We start from the raw sequence: 18,735 nt of genomic DNA, 5'->3' as shown, positions 1-18,735 counted from the left end.
TGGGCTTGGTTATGGCTGACTCAGAGAAATATGACAGTTCTGGTTGACCCAAAAGCAGTACAAATATGACTTTGGACTCTGCAGAATACTTCTTCTCACATACTTTACAGTGGACTTTAGAGCGTGTCTGGATTATGTAGGTCTTAGGAAAGTTAATCTAGCCCATGGGCTCCACATCCTCATAAGGGAATAATGAAGTGAAAAACGCAGCAAAACACACTGACTTTCCCTGGCATGTTTCTTCCCAGTGTATAAAGCCTATTCCATGTCACCACCCAATTCTGCCTAAGTCCTGCCACACCATTCACCTTGTATCTGCCCTGGGGCTGCGCATGCCAGGAATCTCCCCTGCGCAACCCGCACACGTGTGCCCACGCTTGTACACATGTGCCTGCATGTAACTAGCCCGGTGTCCCTCACTCCTGCTGCTGCGCAGCGGCCTGGTCAAGCCAGGGGGACACAAGTAAAATCCCCATGCATTCTCTTTCATTTTGAGTTCACTGTGGGCGAGTCCCAACTTATGAGGCTCCCCCACAGTAAAAGCTCAACAATTAGGTGCTCAAAAAGCGAAAAATCCGGGCGGCCCATAGTGTCAGAACCACCTTCTAACAGGCATTATAGAAAAAATAAATACTTCCGAATGGTCATGTAGTACTATCTCTTATACCCTCTGGTGGAAGGCAGGCTTTTACCTCCAACAGACAAAAATCTACCCTTCCAGTCCTAGTTCTAAAATTGCCTCCGCCCCGGACCAAACGTTTGCCTGGAGATTGCAGCTAAGATTGAGGTCTGGAAGTGCCTTTTCAACATCCAGCTGCTCAAGAGCATGTTGTAAGAGAAGCGGCAGCAAGCATGGTCTTTCAAAGAGAAAAAATTGTTTTAATCAAGTGACTATCGAAATGAAGATTTAACAGATTTCCACTTGGAATCAAACACTGACATATTTGTTGCATTCAAAGTGTTACCAAACCTTAGAAAATTAGCAATAGTCAGTAGTCCGAGGGTAGTATAGCAAATACTATTGCAGTTTACAACTATAAAAGTCATCATGGTTTTGAGAATAACATGCAAACGGATTCTCAAATAACAATGCTTTTACGTACAGTAGTTTACGGTTGGATGTACTGTCTGCATTTTAGGAATATAGTGTAGGATCAAGTAATATGTTTCCATCTTACAAAAAGTACATGATGTTCATAAGAATTGCAGCATGCAAATGGTAATCTGGAATTTGCAGGTTCACTCATCTCATAATGCTCTTCAGAGTGGCGTGCAGAAAAATGCTTTCCTACTTTTACCAAATAGTATAAATAATAACACTGCAGTTTTTACTCTCAATGCTACATTTATTTTCAATGTTCTGTAAGGAAAGATGTGCAACTGGATTTTTATGCCATATAAAAAAGTTTGTTTACAAGTAATTATGTTAATGGACCTGATCCAAACTACATTAAAACCTATCTGAAAGGGTATATTACTTAAAACGTTTATTTGTATAACCACAACGGCAATCCTCTTTGCCTAATTTGCCGAAGTAGTTCAGCTCTTCAGAATTGGGCCTTGCTGTAAAAGTAGGGCAACGTGAGGGGGGGCGAAAGCAACAGGCGAGCAATCCATGAACAAGGGCTTACAAAGTGGAACGATTAATCTGTATAGCAAAGTTTTATGTAAAGGCCATTAATAATGAACACAGAAGCCGCGTATTCCTCTTTGAGACTAGCACAGCAGGCCAAATGCAGCTTCTAGCAGAAAAGCAAACTCAAACTAAACACATTTGTTTTCTTGGTTCATAGATAGGTCCACAGGGCAGACAGGGACTACTGTGCTCTAATCGTGGTGGTTGAGGTCGTTTGCCACTGGTGCACTGGATGCCAGCCTACTATGCCTCTTCAGACTCCACCTACAACCATGCAGGAGCTAGAAGTCCTATGCATATAAGAAATGTAGTGTAGGGACAACAGCTCAGAACTCATCAAACAAAAATAACTTGAATGTGCAACTTAGTGCTTGTATTTTGGTAAAAAGCAAGCAGTTTAAATACACAAACAAACAAAAAATACACAACCCTGCATACAGGGTTGAATACCTGTATACCTTCTATAATAATTATACTGCCTCCCCCACTAATGTCCTCTCTCCATAGTTAGGAACCTTAATTCCAAATACTAGTGGAAAAGGCACAAATTAGCCACAAGTTCAGCTTGCAGTAAATCTCAGTGGGGGTTGAGGGTGTAACAGTCCTTCGATCATACCCGTTGTCTCCTTCAGGTAACAATTATCAAGTCCGGGGTGTATGTCAACTTCAAACATATCTGTTCAACAGAGATCCTTGTGTACCTGAAGCAGGCCAGGACTGACCGGACTAGTGGTGTTTGGTAGTGTACCAGCACAGCCACCCTGGCCAATTAGGCATACAATGTCTAAATCCAGTTGTGCCAGCCTCCCCTGACCCCACCAAAGAATTCCACAGGGAATGTGAATGGAGCTCTGCACTATAATGGGACTTTTCTGGTGTTGGTGTCTGCTTTCAGTGGGGGTTGAGGGTGTAACAGTCCTTCGATCATACCCGTTGTCTCCTTCAGGTAACAATTATCAAGTCCGGGGTGTATGTCAACTTCAAACATATCTGTTCAACAGAGATCCTTGTGTACCTGAAGCAGGCCAGGACTGACCGGACTAGTGGTGTTTGGTAGTGTACCAGCACAGCCACCCTGGCCAATTAGGCATACAATGTCTAAATCCAGTTGTGCCAGCCTCCCCTGACCCCACCAAAGAATTCCACAGGGAATGTGAATGGAGCTCTGCACTATAATGGGACTTTACTGGTGTTGGTGTCTGCTTTCTTTGGGTGCTCTATGCACCGGGAAGACGCTGGACTTCTCTTCCTTCACAGTCTCTTCTCCAGCAAAGCCAGATACACTCCTTATCCTCAGCTCTTCCAGCAGAAAGTGCAGATTTCAGGTGATGTACCCTCATCTCTTGGAGGCAGACACTAGCCCTGGCTACACAACAGCTCTTCAAAGAAGCAAGTGCCCCTCAGAGTACTAGGTCATGAATAACTTGGAGCTACAACAAAGTAGGGTGGTTTGTATCCCATTTTTTTTACACATTTTCTAGACTATGGGTGTGGAGCCACGGTCTCCAATATCAGAACCGGTTTGGGGTGGTTCTCTTTCAAGTTTTCAGGCTGCTCTCCAGACACAGCCCCAGTGCTACCTGCTATGATGCTTCTCACAGCAGGTAGCATTGGGGTGGTCTCTTAAGAGAAGCCCCCAACAAATAGGCAGAATGAAGTGCGAGATAATTGCACCTGGCTTCGATAAGCCTTTCTAAAACAGTAATCTGGGACAGACAAAAGGGCAGTCCAGGCCTGGCCTACTAACCTTTTGACCTTGAAAAACAAACTGCAGTTTTATCCATCACCGTTACCATCTACCAAACATCAGCGCTCGGGAATAATTAATCAGCAGCCCCTTGCTAACAAAGTATTTATGGAAATTCTAATGGTAGCTCAGACTCCGTCATCACACTTCAGTGTCTAGATCGCCCAACCACATGAATGCAGGCACTTCAGATGTCTAGGGAAGCTGTCTTCATCCTCCATCTTGTGCCATGCTAAATGTATCCCACTGGCTTCAATACTCAGTCTTACATACACAGAGTACTAAAGCCACTCGTTTTGCAGGCTCACTATAAATACACTCAACATACATGATGGCAGTGCAACATTCTGAGTGACAGAACAGTGGAAGATGACACTAGAGGAGTCAATAGGTCACACAGTCGCTAATACAGATAAAAAGGTTTGGTCAAACTATAAATCACAGCGCCAGCACTGATTTATAGGCTACACCCAGGACAGGGACAGGAGCCCTCTGTCCACTATGAGGGAACACTTGGTGTTTCCCTCCAGGTCATAGAACAGGTCTGGACCCTCTCACAGTCAGGGATAGACCTAGGTCTCTTCCCACACAATAAGACACTGTGATGCCAGGGCCCAAATGAAAGTCAAGATGCCAGATAGAGACGGCATTAAGGCACTCGGGACTAGGGAACACAGCTTTATATCATGCAGGGGACATTTCCGGTCCAACAAATGTCTAGTACTAAGCAAGCAAGAGAGGTTTAGCGGGTATACAATGGAACTGAGGTATTCTGCAGATTCAATAACAACTGTGTGCATCATTCCAAGTTGATGACTTCTGCTTCAGCCCTCAAAAACACTTGGGGTGGAGAAAGTGATCAGTAGTCTAACATCTTCAAACAAGAAACTATTAGAAATCCTGAAAACTCCACTTTATGGACTTGCTACCTTATGTGGAAAATAATTAGCAAATGAATGGGCTTCCGTAGCGGATTTGTAGCTTGATACAGCAACTTATTGAGATAAAGTTTGCATTGCAAATAAGCCAAAGCTAACACAATTAGTTAACGGTAGGATTCGAAATGAAATGGAGACAAATTAAAAAGCACCCCAGAATTGAACCGAGGATACAGAATAACAAGCATTGAAAATGCAATCGGTCTCGCCTTTGATTAAGTTAAAGCCATCTGCTTTGCTAATGGTATTGTATAGCAAAGCAAATGGCTTTAACTTAATGAAAGGCGAGACCTATTGCATTTTTAATGCTTGTTTAGTGATCTCTTCCCAGATATGATGGTTGATGGATCTTTCCTCTGTGTTTTTGAGCTTATGTCAGAAGATGACAACAGCTGTGCACCTGGCGTGGGATTGCTTTCTTAGTCCAAACTCCAGCCTGATCTGGGTTGGTGAGGTGTGTCGGGGTAGCAGTAAGATGTGCCTATATATTCAGGCTACTGTAGTGTCCAGGACCAGTGTGTCTCTGCCTTGAAGGGCCTCGCTTCAATAGGCCAGGTTTGGGGCCACTTTTGCTCTGCCGATTTCTAGTATCGGAATGAATGAGTGCCCCCCATTCAAATTCTTCTAATATATTAGTCACTCTCAGACAGACCCACCAATTTGCAAAAACAATTTCTGCGCAGGATGGAAGCGTTCTGTTATTGTTTTATGTGCTTTTAGTGGAACGTGATTCCTTCAGGTACTATTGATTGCAAGCATCACTTGCCAAGCTTCGAAAGAGGCGGAAGGGGCTGTTTGAGGACCAGCTCGCGGCTTGAAGGCCGAGGCAACGGACCTATTTACCACAGCCCTGAGGGCAACGGCCTTTCCTCTCTCCACTCACCCGACAGCACCTACCTGCCCGGTTTATGTACAGGTGCCAAATATCCGTTTCAACTTTTGATAAATACAAATCACGCAAGTGAGTGCTAGTATCCAATTCAGAAGGGAAATTTTTGAACGGAAATATTTGTTTGTAGGGATGTGCCCACCACCGGCTATTAATTAGTATTCTGCAATACGCCGGGTATTTTTCTTAGTATTATAATAATAATTATTATTAGCAAAATAGTAATTACTATTACAAACGTAATAACATAAGAAGAGGAGCAACAATAAAATAACAATAGCAGCGCTATACTAACAGCAGCACTTCTTATTGCTATAGTATTCTCCTTCTCAGTATTTATATTAGCCCTGCCATTCTCGCCATTACTTGAATATTATACCATTTTACTGCCTTGCGATTTCCCTAGCACTACAAGAGGGCCACTGGTGCCTGCGTGTTCATCTATAGGAAATAAACACCATTTGTTTAGTCGTTTGTGAAAAACCAGTAGCGCATAAACTGAGGAACATCTGAAAACTGCACTCGGCGCTAAAACCCGTTTTTCTGATGTCTACGCGCCGGTGTGTGCGCTGAAGCAGTTTATATCAGTGTTAGGAGCGGAGGCTGAGCCTGACCATGGAATGTCACCGAGACACGGACGGTGTCTCTGACTCTGCCCCCGACCTGGCGGCACGAACAGAAGCTGCGGTCCTGGCGCCTGTTTATCACAAGCCCCACATATGGAGGCAGGAAGGGGAGGGGCGAGAGCGGGGCAGGGGCGGCAAGATAGATAGATAGATAGATAGATAGATAGATAGATAGATAGATAGATAGATAGATAGATAGATAGATAGATAGATAGATAGATAGATAGATAGATAGATAGATAGATAGATAGATAGATAGATAGATAGATAGATAGATAGATAGATAGATAGAGAAAGGGAGAGAGGAGGGGACGAGAAAGAGAGAGAAGAGTGGCTGTGGGAGAGAGAAACAAGGAGAGATGTCAAAGAGTGAGGCGAGAGGTTAACAGAGCAAGAACAAGAGCGACAGAATGGAAGCGACAGAACACAGGAGAGAAAGACAGGTAAAAAAGAGAAGAAAAGGAGGGAGGGAGGGAAAGAAGCGGGAGAGGGGGAGAGAGAAAGGGTAAATATGTGTAACCAGAGATTCTCTTCCAGGGGATCCTCATCAAGTCATAAGCACTAGAATATTCCCGCCCATGCGCGGGACCCCGGAAACATAATCATATATATATAAAAAAAAATATATATATTATATATATATATATAAAATAAAAACCGTAAATGCAGCCCTACATACACTAAGAGCTGAGTAATGCTGTAAGGACTCCCTTGTATATTATAAATATTACCCTAAAAACAGGGAAAAACAAACGGCAAAGTATGTTTGAAAACTGTTTTAATGCTTAGCACTTCGCACAATCCCTCAGATAGGACTGAAAGCATTGACAGCTTACAGGCTGCATTGTAGAATCATAGCATAGAAAAGCTGACAAGCTAACCCTTAGCAACATAGAAATAAACTGGCACCGTGCCTTTAAGGCAGCCATGACTCAGGGGTGACAGTTAGGTCAGTTGTTCTTTCCGGCTCCTTCTGACAGGACCCTGGTTACACAGCTCTACCTTTTCTGAATTTTTTGTCAGAAATAATCTCCAGTTTGTGAGAAAATCTCTTCTTACTTCGACTTATAACAGCTTTAGAAGTAAAGTGCTGTCTTTTTTTGACAGAATTTGGCATTTTTTCCACTCAAATGCCATCTCTTTTTGACCCCTGCCCTTCTTGTGGAAAAAAGGCCAGGACAGACTCTCATGCAGTCTGTATACTTTGTCTTCCTAAGGATCATGTCCCCAAGACTTGCCCTAATTGCCAGTCTTTATCAAAAAGAACATTGAAAGAGAGAAAGAATCCGTCTCTATGGACCGGCAGAAAAGGAACATCTTCCAGAGGCAGGTCACCGGTGAGAAAAGGCTCTAAGAGGGCCAGATCCTCTTCCAGGAGCAAGATTCTACCCTACTCTTCTTCAGCGTCGGGCTTGGTGCTGAAAAAACTTCCACTGGTAGGACATACTTCCATAAGAAGACCATCGACGGCGGGATTCAGGTGCGTTGCTTCATTCGCCGTCTTCAACTCAGCGACGACGAATTGTGATCCCCCGTCGTCATCAACCCGGCGACGATCGGCGTCGAGAGTTGTAAGCCCTCTGCCATCATCAACCAGGCGACCATCGTCTTCGAGGAGCAGGAGTCCTCTGCCGTCGTCAACCCTGTAATGATCGGCATTGAGGCACAAAAGCCCTCCGCCGTCGTCAACCAGGCGACGATCTGCGTCGTGGAATAAAAGCCCTCCGCTGCCGTCATCTCGGCGACGATCGGCGTCGAGGAGTGGAAGCCCTCCGCCGTCGTCTGCTTGGAGGCGAGAGGCACAGAGGTACTTCGACGTCGTCAGCAAGGCGTTCGGCGTCGAAGAATAGGAAATCTAGCCGCTGATTCAATCGACGTCGAGACCCGATCTAACAGCTAGCCGAAGTTCGACGCCGAGAAGGACATCTCATTCGCCGTCGAGGGAGGGTCCGTCTGAGCAGGTCATACGCTCGATGTCGTAACCTGCATCAGTGAGATCTAGAGAGGGTTCTGTAGTGTTGGTGACGGAATCAGCTTCACCGCACTCATCCTATCACTCCTCGAGACATCATTCACCAGAGCATTCATCCTCTACATCTCTAGGGCGACATTCGGATAGGTCGCGACGAAGGTCCCCTTCTCAGCGCAGGGGTGCTTCCCCCTCTGTTCATTTGTCTCCGAGATAGATTCTTCCGGTCCATCACTGGAGTAAAAACCCTACAGGAGCAGCAAGGCGAGAGGAGGAGTACACCAGTCCGCTCCACAGGTCGCCTCTGCAAAGATTAGTGCAAGAAGTGGATAGGTCTCCATCAGCCAGATGTAAGGACCGCACAGGCAGGTCACGGGAGCGCAGAGCTTCTGGTTCTCGGCGCAAGAGGAGAAGATCCCCTACATGGTCTTCCTCCTCTACTTGTTCATCTAAGAGAGACTACTCTCCCACTTTGTTATTTTAGTAAAACTTATATAGCACAAGGTTACCCTAAGGTGTCCTGGCGCTTGCTACAGTCCTCCCAACAACGGTTCCGGCCAGAAGAATTAGAACAGCCATGTTTTGAGCGCTTTCCTAAATGAAAATACAACCTTAGAGTTTCTCAAGCTAAAAGGAAGCTCATTCCAGGCCTTAGCTGCCCCAGCAGAAAAACTTCTACCACCCCATCTAGCTCTCTTTGTAATGGGTACTACAGTTAGTTTTGCTCCTAAAGAGCGCAACGATCTTCCTGGCACATACCACTGAAATTGTTGTTTCAGATGAAGTGGGCCTATGTCCTGGAGCGCTCGGAAAACTAAGCAGAGGGATTTAAAAAAGGATTTGCTTCTTTACAGGTAACCGGTGAAGTTTTTTTATTAAGCTCGAGATAGAAGCAAATTTCGAAGTTCCAGTAAGCAGCCTAGCTGCTGAATTCTGGAGCATCTGAAGTTTTTGTAGGTTGTGCTCCTGCATATTTAAATAAAGACTGTTACAATAGTCTAATCTTGACATAATCAAGGCCGTAACCACTGTACGCTTACAGTCTGCCGGTAAAAGAGGTAACATTTTCCTCGTGGTCCTGAGGATATAGGAGGTAGCAGAGACCACGGCATTCACTTGGTCACGCATATCAAGATGTTCATCCAGTACTACACCCAGGTTCTTAACTTTTCTGGATGGTACTGGAAGGGTCCCCATAGCCTCAGGCCACCAACTAGGAGTCCAAAGATTAACATTATTCCCAAACAGAATCACCTCTGTTTTACCAGCATTCAGCTTTAAGCAGTTTTGCGTCATCCAGCCTCCCACTGCTCCCATACAATCATGTAGCCTCTCACCCGACGTCTTCTCCTGCCCTGGTTGAAGGGAGATCACAATTTGAGTATCATCGGCATAAGATGTTATACAAAAGCCGAAAGACTCAATCAAAGGAGCCAAAGAAGATACGTAAACATTAAAGAGCATAGGGCTCAGGGAAGACCCCCTGAGGAACCCCGCATGGAAGTGAAAAAGGCTTGGAGACAAACTCACCCAATGAAACTGTCTGACATCTGTCTGAAAGGAAGAATTTAAGGAGGGTCCAGGCTTTATCCCATACTCTGCAAGCCAACAAACGGTCCATCAATACTCCATGGTGGACCGTATCGAAAGGCAGCGGAGAGATCAAGCAGGATAGTACTCGGTCGGATAGTCCTCAATCGAGGGTATATCCGATCGACGACATCAATACTTACCATGATGTTCTTCAGAGGGGAGCACAGAAGATAAACATCGAAATGTCGACTCCTCAAGTTGCTACAACGGTTATTTTTGAGACACTCCATCAGAGATCAGTGTCTCGACCTCTGGTTCCTGGTTGTTTGGAACCTGTGATGGGCATTTTTCTTGCTCCATCTTCAATTAAAGCTACGCCGGCTAGAATCCAAAAGAAATACAAGCCGGCAGAGTCAGACCCTCTTTTCTTGAAATTAGAACCGCCTGCGGATTCTGTGATCGTTGCGGCGGCAAGAAAAACGCATGCAGTAACGGCATCTTCGTCAGTCCCACCGGATAAGGAAAGTACATCCCAAGATTCCTGGGGGCGGAAGGTTTGCGGATTGGCAGCATCGTCTCTGAAAGTGTCTAGCGCAGCAGCTTTATTAGGGCGCTATGACAGGGCTTTATGGGACTCCTTGGACCGTTTCAAGGAAAAGCTTCCGAAGGAGGACCAAAGAGACTTTGAAGAAGTGATTACGGAAGGATCCCTCGTAGCCAATCAAATCATTAACACGACAGCGGATGGTGCTACGCTGTCGGCACATTCCTGTTCACATGGGATTTGTGCTAGAAGATCTTCTTGGTTGAGGTTAACGGCACTTAAACCAGATGCACAACAATGGATCCTTAATCTGCCCTTCTCTGGCTCTCCTCTATTTGGCTCCCACACTGATGAGGAGATGGCAAGGATGAAAGCAGAGTTAGACACTCTCAAGGCTGTAGGACGGGAAAAGAAAAAAATTCAAGCGACGATACAGGCCCAACCAGCGCGAGAGCTACCAACAGAGGGTTCAAACCCCTCAGTGGTCGCAAAATAAGAACCAAGGCAAGTCGCAGTTCCAAGGCCAAAAATCAAACGGGGGTAGAGGAGGTCATCAGCAACAATCCTCCAATACGGCAAGATCAGCAGGGAAGCAATGAACACGAGCTTCCTCTAGCACCGTTGTCCACTCCAGTGGGAGAAAGTGTTTCAAATCATCTGAGAGAGTGGTGCAACATAACAAAAGATCGGTGGGTGCTCAGTATACTGCGCAATGGATACGCACTACGTTTTCGTGTGCCTCCAAAGGACATTCCTCCAAAAAGATCTCGTCCTCACCAGCTAAAGTTGCTTAGTCAGGAAGTGGCAAACCTCCTGCGAAAAAAGGCCATAGAAGAGGTACCTCCTACTCAACGAGGGAAGGGAGTATATTCCAGGTACTTCCTTGTGCTGAAGAAAGATCAAGAGCACAAATTCAGACCTATCCTAGACCTTCGATCACTGAACAAAGTCATCTTGAAGGAGAAGTTTCGCATGTTGGTGCTTCATCAAATATGTCCACATCTAAAAAAAGGAGATTGGATGTGTTCGATGGATCTCCAAGATGCGTACTTCCACATACCAATCGTTCCAAGTCATCGCAAGTACCTACGATTCGTGATCGGCACCAAACACTACCAGTTCAAAGTCTTGCCCTTCGGACTGAAATCTGCCCCACGAGTCTTTACCAAGTGCATGGCAGTGGTGGCGGCAGCCCTGCATCGAAAGGGTCTGTTTGTTTACCCATATTTAGACGATTGGCTGTTGAAAGGGCCATCCCCTCGAGCGGTAAAGAAGGATTTTCAAGGTTGTTTGAGTCTGCTCCAACGATTGGGCCTCCATGTCGCCAAGCTGTGGAACCTCTTACCTCCCCAACTCAGATCCAATCCCAACCTTTCCTCTTTTCGGAAACATCTAAAGACCTTCCTCTTCACCGCCCAAAATTAATTTTCTTGAATCACTTCAGTCGTCCCCACCTCACCCTTCAAGTAGCGCTTGGACGCCTTAGGGCTGCAATCTGCGCTTTATAAATCCACTTTTCATTTCATTTCATTTCATTTCATGTGAACATGGAAAAGTCAGTTCACTGGCCTACTCAGTCGATCCATTATTTGGGCTCCAATCTAAATTCAAACATAGGAAGAGCGTTTCCTTCGGAGGAGACACTTTTTTCCGATGAAGCAGAAATGCGATGTTCTCCTACATGCAGCTCAACCAACGGTCCGGCAAGTAGCATCCCTACTAGGGTCGATGGCTTCTTGCATCTTTCTCATTCCCAACGCCAGGCTAAGGATGAGACCTTTACAGCAGTATCTGGAGGGCAAGTGGGACCAAGCATCAGGTCACTGGGAAGACCGCATTGTGCTCTCTCAAGAGGCAAAGTCGTCCATTCTTTGGTGGACTCGACCGAAGAACCTCTTGGTGGGAGTTCCCTTCCATCAACCAGTTCCTGCACAATCCCCAATCACGGATGCATCCCTGCAAGGACGGGGGGGCTCACATGGATTGCCTACAGATGAAGGGCCGGTGGTCCATCAAGGAGCAGTCCTACCATATAAACATGTTAGAGCTGAGAGCGGTCCACCTTGCTCTAAAAGCTTTTCAACCTTTGATCAAATCCAACTCTATTCTGGTTCAAACAGACAACACGACCACCATGTATTACCTCAACAAACAGGGTGGTACACGCTCTCGCCCACTCTCCCTGGAAGCTCAAGCAATTTGGCAATGGCTTCTAGCCTGAGATCTCTCCATCACAGCAGTGCACCTTCCAGGGGAGCACAACTTGAGAGCAGACGCACTCAGTCGGCACTTCGAAGATCAGCCAGACTGGGTGCTAAATGACGAGGTGGTGGCGGACATTTTTCAGAAGTGGGGTCGACCTTCAGTAGATCTGTTTGCAGATCACCAAAACAAAAAATGCCACGCCTTTGCTTCCAGGTACTACCGTCCTGGGACGAGGGGGAATGCGCTTTTGCTGGACTGGTCCGGAACATTTGCTTACGCCTTTCCTCCCCTGCCTCTCATCCCGAAGGTGGTATCCAAGCTCATCCGATCTGACATGTCGATGATCTTGATAGCTCCAGACTGTGGTGGTATCCAGACCTATTGCAGATGTCGGTACTACCTCACAAGAGGCTGCCTTACAGATCGGACCTTCTGACCAAGATGGACGGGAAGATTCTCCATCCCAACCTTCCCTCATTGAACTTGGCAGCATGGCTCCTGAGGTCCTGCAATATGGACACTTGAATCTACCTCAGGACTGTAAGCATTCTGAAAGAAGCAAAGAGACCATCCACGAGGGCGTCATATGCCTTTAAGTGGAAGAGATTCTACTTGTGATGTGCACGTAATCATTTAAATCCTACGACGGGCAGGAAGAGGTCATTATTTCTTACCTCCTTTACTTAGCCAAGGCAGGTTGGAAGTACTCATCGATTAGGGTGCACTTGCCTACAGAAAGTCTCCCAACCAACCTTCCTTTTTTTCAACTGCAGGTGGTCAAGGATTTCCTACTGGGTTTGAAGAAGGTGTATCCCCCTGTTCGACCTCCTTCTCCTCCTTGGGAGTTGAATCTAGTCCTTTCTAGATTGATGGGTCCTCCTTTTTAGCCCATTCATAAGGCCACGCTGCAGCACTTGACATGGAAGGCCGCTTTTCTAGTGGCAATAACATCAGCACACAGAGTAACCGACATCCAAGCGCTATCTGGCAAAGAACCATATACTGTGTTTCACCATAACAGGGTGGTGTTGAGAACTCATCCTTCATTTTTGCCAAAGGTTGTGTCTGATTTTCATATTAACCAAATGTTTTCTCTCCCTTCCTTTTCTCCCAATCAGACTACTCCTGCGGAAAGGTCTCTCCACTCCTTAGACCTTAAGATGGTGCTCAAGTTCTATTTGGAGGGAACGAAGGCCATAAGGAAATCAGACCAATTGTTTTTAAATTATGGTGCCATGAGGACGGGCTTTCCAGCTTCCATACGGTCCATTCCAAGATGGATAGTGTCCTGCATTAGATTGGCCTACCAGTTGGTAAACAAACCCCTATTGTTGTCTCCTAAAGCACATTCCACTAGGGGGAAAGCGGCTAGAGTAGCTTTCTTGCATGACGTGCCTATGGCGGAGATTTGCAAAGCAGCAACCTGGAAATCGGTGCACACGTTCACGAGGTATTACTGTCTCGAATCAGATTCCAGGGCAGATACCCAAGTAGGCCAAGCCTCCTTGAAAATTCTGTTCAGATCATAAGATATCTGTGTGTTTAAGTTTGGTTATCTGAGCTTGATTGATAGTTACTTTTCCTATTGCCCGCAGGTGGAAGGGATGGCGCTTGCTATTCTATTCTAGTGCTTATGACTATTGATGAGGATCCCCTGGAAGAGAAGGATTAGTTACTTACCTGTAATCCTAGTTCTCTTCCAGGGGTATCCTCATCAAAGTCATAAGCAACCCTCCCGCCTCCCCGGGCAAAGGAACGTTTAAAATGTCAACTCTTTGTGTCCTGGCCTTTGGGTCACCGCAAAGAACAACTGACCTAACTGTCACCCCTGAGGCATGATGGGAAGCAAGGGGTCATGGCTGCCTTAAAGGCATGGTGCCAGTTTATTTCTATGTTGCTAAGGATTAGCTTTTCTATGCTATGATTCTACAATGCAGCCTGTGAGCTGTCAATGCTTTCAGTCCTATCTGAGGGATTGTGCTAAGTGCTAGGCATTAAAACAGTTTTCAAACATACTTTGCTATTTGTTTTTCCCTGTTTTTAGGGTATTATTTATAATATACAAAGGAGTCCTTACAGCATTACTCAGCTCTTAGTGTATGGAAGGCTGCATTTCCGTTATATATATAGATACATATATGTTTTCACATATATGATTGTGTTTCCGGGGTCCCACGCATGGGCGGGAATAGTGCTTATGACTTTGATGAGGATACCCCTGGAAGAGAACTAGGATTACAGGTAAGTAACTAATCCACATTGTTTTAATGGGTCTCATATTCAGACGTATTAACACCATTATTGCAATGACATTCATCACAGTATCCATTACAGAAAAGCCCGTTTTTATTAATACACTAGCCCCACGTCCAATACACTGTACTATTACATTTAATTTACCTTGTAAAGGAAAATACATTCTAAGCGGTCTGGATCCTGTTTTGAGGCGGCTGGTGCTTTTAACCACTGTCTAAAGTGCACGTGGTGTTAATTGGCATATTTAGGATTAAGTAGATGTTCCAATGCAGTAATAACTCCCTTATTCAGTAAGAACTATCTCTTGTGGGTAGTGGACATTAATGACAGTTGTAAGGGCCCGATATTGCATAATCGTTAATTACATTCTGTGCAATTAGCAGCGCCTCGCCCGCACGAAGGGCTAATGGCTGCTTTGTGTCAGCAGCCTGTCCAGGCCACAAGGATGCACTCGCAGGCAGGCTGCATAATGCGCGGGCCGGAATTAGCATAGAGATAGATGGAGGGGCTGCGAGCCACCCCGGCCCCCCATGGGGCCGAAGGATTTGTAGTCACACAACACACTAAACAAACGTATACTTACAAAGTAGCCCAAGCTTAGATCGGAAATGCGTAGAAAAGAAGGTGGAATGGGGAAAGGGGGAATAAAATGGAAGGAACAGGTGGAACAAAGTTGACAAGAACCGATCAAATATAGAGACAACCGAGGAGATGTAGAAGCAAATGAGAGAGATGCAAGTGCGTAGCTTCCATTGATGCAGCAGGTGCAAAGGCATTACATTATTGCTGTTTTTTATCATTGAACCATTAGCCGGGGAGGCATTTCCTTCCTTTCACTAGGGCCCATAAAAATACACTGGCCACGTCACTAGAGACGCCCAGTAACATCTGGGGTTTAGGTGGCGTGAATAAATGAGGAAGAAGACGACCAGGTGTCACATGCTGTTGGTCCAATCAGATAACGGGACGAACGAGGTACGGTTGGATAAATGCGTAATATAGAACAAGTGAAGGAGATAAATCAGGAGTAGATGAAGCAAAGTGAGCCGGGAATGAAACGTCACAATGGGCACACAAGCGTTAACTTGATCTTTTTGTAGCGCCGGACTTTATCTTGTGAATTCAAGCGCTGTAATAATGCGCCTTGGAGCTACAAAAACCATGACATTAAAACACCGAACACGGGGGACAGAAAGATTGTGTGTGTTTTGGGTACGGGGCGGCATAAAATCTTATATTGTGGACGGCACGAGATAAAGAAGAGGTGGGATATGGAGGGGTTTGAACGGATAGCAGAAATGGCAAGATAAAGAAGCGCGGCCTGTCATGGGACGTGATGAGCAGGGCGGACATTAGATGTGCACGTGGAGACTGCCTTTACTGGCGGCGAGAAAAAAAGTCCCCAGTGTATCATGCCGCCAGTAAGGCATCCAATCTCCGCGTGCACATCTTTTTCTTGTTTGTCTCCCCGAGTGCACACTGGAATCGCATCGATTCCAAAAGGTCCTCTGCATGGCAGAGCAGCGCATGCGCTGCTTTTCGCCAGGCTGAGACCTAAAAATGAGGGCAATATTGGTCTCCTTTTTACAGCTGACAGCCAAAAAACAGGGTGTTGTGGAGGACTCGGATTCTGGTGGAATCAGAATTTTTAAATTTTCTTAACTTTTTTTTTTAAACAGCTCTTTTGGACACACTAGCGTATAGTGCCATGCGAGTGCCACTGCCCTTCTCCTAAGACTCAACCTCTGTGAAACAAACCGATTAGAAGAACTGTTTGCTGTTTAAAACTAAGTGGGGCACGAATGCAGTTTAGTATTCTGGTTACTGCTTGAAGGAAGGATAAGAAACCTGGTTACCCAAGTCTGTACCACTGATATCTATGTGGATCGGAGAAAATGCATGGAGTTGTATGGTTGACAGGAGACGCGCAGGCTGCTTAAATATTGTAGGGATTGGATTGTCAAGCACTAGGAAACGACTGAATACTGAATTAAAAAAAAGGTATATGCAGCTTTCTTGAATCAGTTGATAGCTGTTGGATGCTTTATCAGTTAATAAACCCATCTACTCTATCCCTGTTGGTATCTTATTTCGCTGGCATCAAGGACAGGATCCGAATTGACAAATGTAAAGTAGAAGGTCAAAATGTTGTTCATAGCAGTGTGTACTTCAGGATTTCCTTTTCCAGTAAACCCCCAAGATACAATATGAGTGGACTGAAAACATTCTCGGAAGAGACCTCTGAGAGTTTAAAGAGACTTGCTGGAAGCTGGAGAGACAATATAAAGTGGAGTAATCAGCAGAGGCCATGTAGCTGTAAGTTACACCTGGATCAGCTGCTTTTCAGAGAGGTCTAGCACGTGCCGATTGTTGGGGGCTGGGTATGGCCTGCTGGCTCCTGGTTTAAACAACCACTTTAAGTGGCAAGGCGGAGGTTTTTGAGGCCAAAGCAAATCATATAGCTCCTGGCAGCTTTAAAAAGTGTGTTTTGTGGTGATTATTTTACTGTTGTTGGTAAAATACGGTCCCTTTGATCAAATCCGTCCTGATCCAGATCATTTTTCACTATTAAGACGTGATGTTGCAAGTCACTGATGCCACGAACATGCTTGATAATGCAGGCTCTGACTCTGTTTGTGGCCTTCGACATGATCAATAACAAAATCTTGAAGGCTGTCTTAAAGACCGTATGAGTACAGTTCGAAATTGGTTTGCCCAATACTTAATTAAATCGTTCCTATCAGATAAATTACATAACTCTCACCCTCTCCAAACCTTATTTTAAGGGGCCTCCAAGATTACATTTTTGCCCCACCTTCTTTAGCCTGTGCTTTGAACCCCTGATGGATCTACTACTTCGTTAGCATAACTCACCCTAATACACAGATGATACAAAAATATAACTGAATGTCTCTTAGCCAGATATTTTTTACTCTTAGCAAAGACGCCCAAAAACATGTTTCTACCTGGGCTTGATTCCATAACCTCAACACAAACTTGCTCTCACGGAGTCACCCCCAACCCCTTTGATTCGTTCCTGACATGAGATCCACCCTACATTTTTAAATAAGCGATACGACAAAAAAATGCATAATACAAATGAAGATGTCAAAGAGAAACTTAATCCTATATTGTAGAACAGGACCTCGGGACAGAACTGCATTCCGTACTTTCCAAAAAAAGTGCCAGCCAAAGGAATCCTTCCTGGTCTACTTTCAAGAGAGATTAATGTTCAGTGGGCATTCCCAGGCAAACATCAACACAGTTAAACTTTTATCAATTCTAATGCATTCGCCCCGTTTCTCCCTCCAAACTTGCCCTTCTTATTCTTATCACTGACAGCAACTCTCTATGATCAGTTATCTGTAAATAATATACATACTATTTTTTAAAGACCTCAATGTTAACATTTAAATGTACTTTATTTAGTACTTCACTTTATTTTACGTCAGTACATTTGTTCGTGTTCATCCTGCTATGTAACGTGCTACAAGACTACAAAAATAAATAAACAAATGTACAGTTTTTGAAGTCAGTTGGAGCTACCAGCCAACTGTAGCACCTTTCATCGTCTAAATATACTTTAAAACTCCATTATGCCAGTGTAACTCAATTATTTCAGAGGCCCTTTGCTTATTTGTTGGAGATAGGCTATAGCAGTGGTTCCCAAACTTTTTCGACCCGCGGCTCCCTTCACCCATTGACCATTGCTCGTGGCTCCCCACTGTTATTTTTTTGGGAGAGTGGGCGGGATGTAAGCCCAGCCTCGGGAGTACTTGCATTGTTCTCCCTGAAAATAATTGGGATGAAGTTGATGAAGGTATTATAATCATATACGCAGGGTGTTTCGTATTACTAAGGTGGCACATCTTACAAAATATTCCCAGTTACAGTTCTTTGCCCATGCCTATAGTACCTTCTCAAACTGTATCCCACTTACAGTGCTAGATCGCACCCCTATGCATGTAGGCCCCATTGCCAAAGTGTTTCTGCACTAGAAGAATATTTGCATGCACTTCCAGTTCTACCTATGTCATACGTACCATCAAACCTCTCTCAGCAGGGTGACTCACGATTTTGTAAACCACATACAACTTTATTTTTGCAGTCTCCTCCCTAAAATTGCCTCCAAATCAATGCAAGTTAAATAAATTCCTCAGATTTGTGTTTTTTAAACGTTCTTCTTTCTTGCTTCAAAATATTGCCATTATGCCGTATATGGTTTTTTACTTCCCTAGGCTCAAGGAGAGAGCAGGCCTGTCTGGAAATGTGTGTGTACTGAAAGAAAAGTGTACTGGAAGTACCTATGATTCTAGCACAAATGTCAATACTTAATAATAATTAGTGTGTTTAATAGACAGGACAACTGTACTTTCCTGATAACTTGCATTC

The 18,735-nt window shown here is 44.9% G+C and overlaps 1 protein-coding gene across 3 annotated transcripts in view; it reads right to left on the bottom strand.

The window, feature by feature from the left end:
• MNT (MAX network transcriptional repressor) overlaps nucleotides 1-18,735 on the bottom strand; it is a 212,317-nt gene that overhangs the window by 58,337 nt on the left and 135,245 nt on the right. The gene's annotated exons all lie outside the window — the stretch shown is intronic.

This window comes from Triturus cristatus, chromosome 3_2 (assembly GCF_964204655.1).
Source record: "Triturus cristatus chromosome 3_2, aTriCri1.1, whole genome shotgun sequence".
NCBI classification, from domain to species: Eukaryota; Metazoa; Chordata; class Amphibia; order Caudata; family Salamandridae; genus Triturus; species Triturus cristatus.
This window is presented reverse-complemented; position numbering and strand designations above follow the sequence as displayed.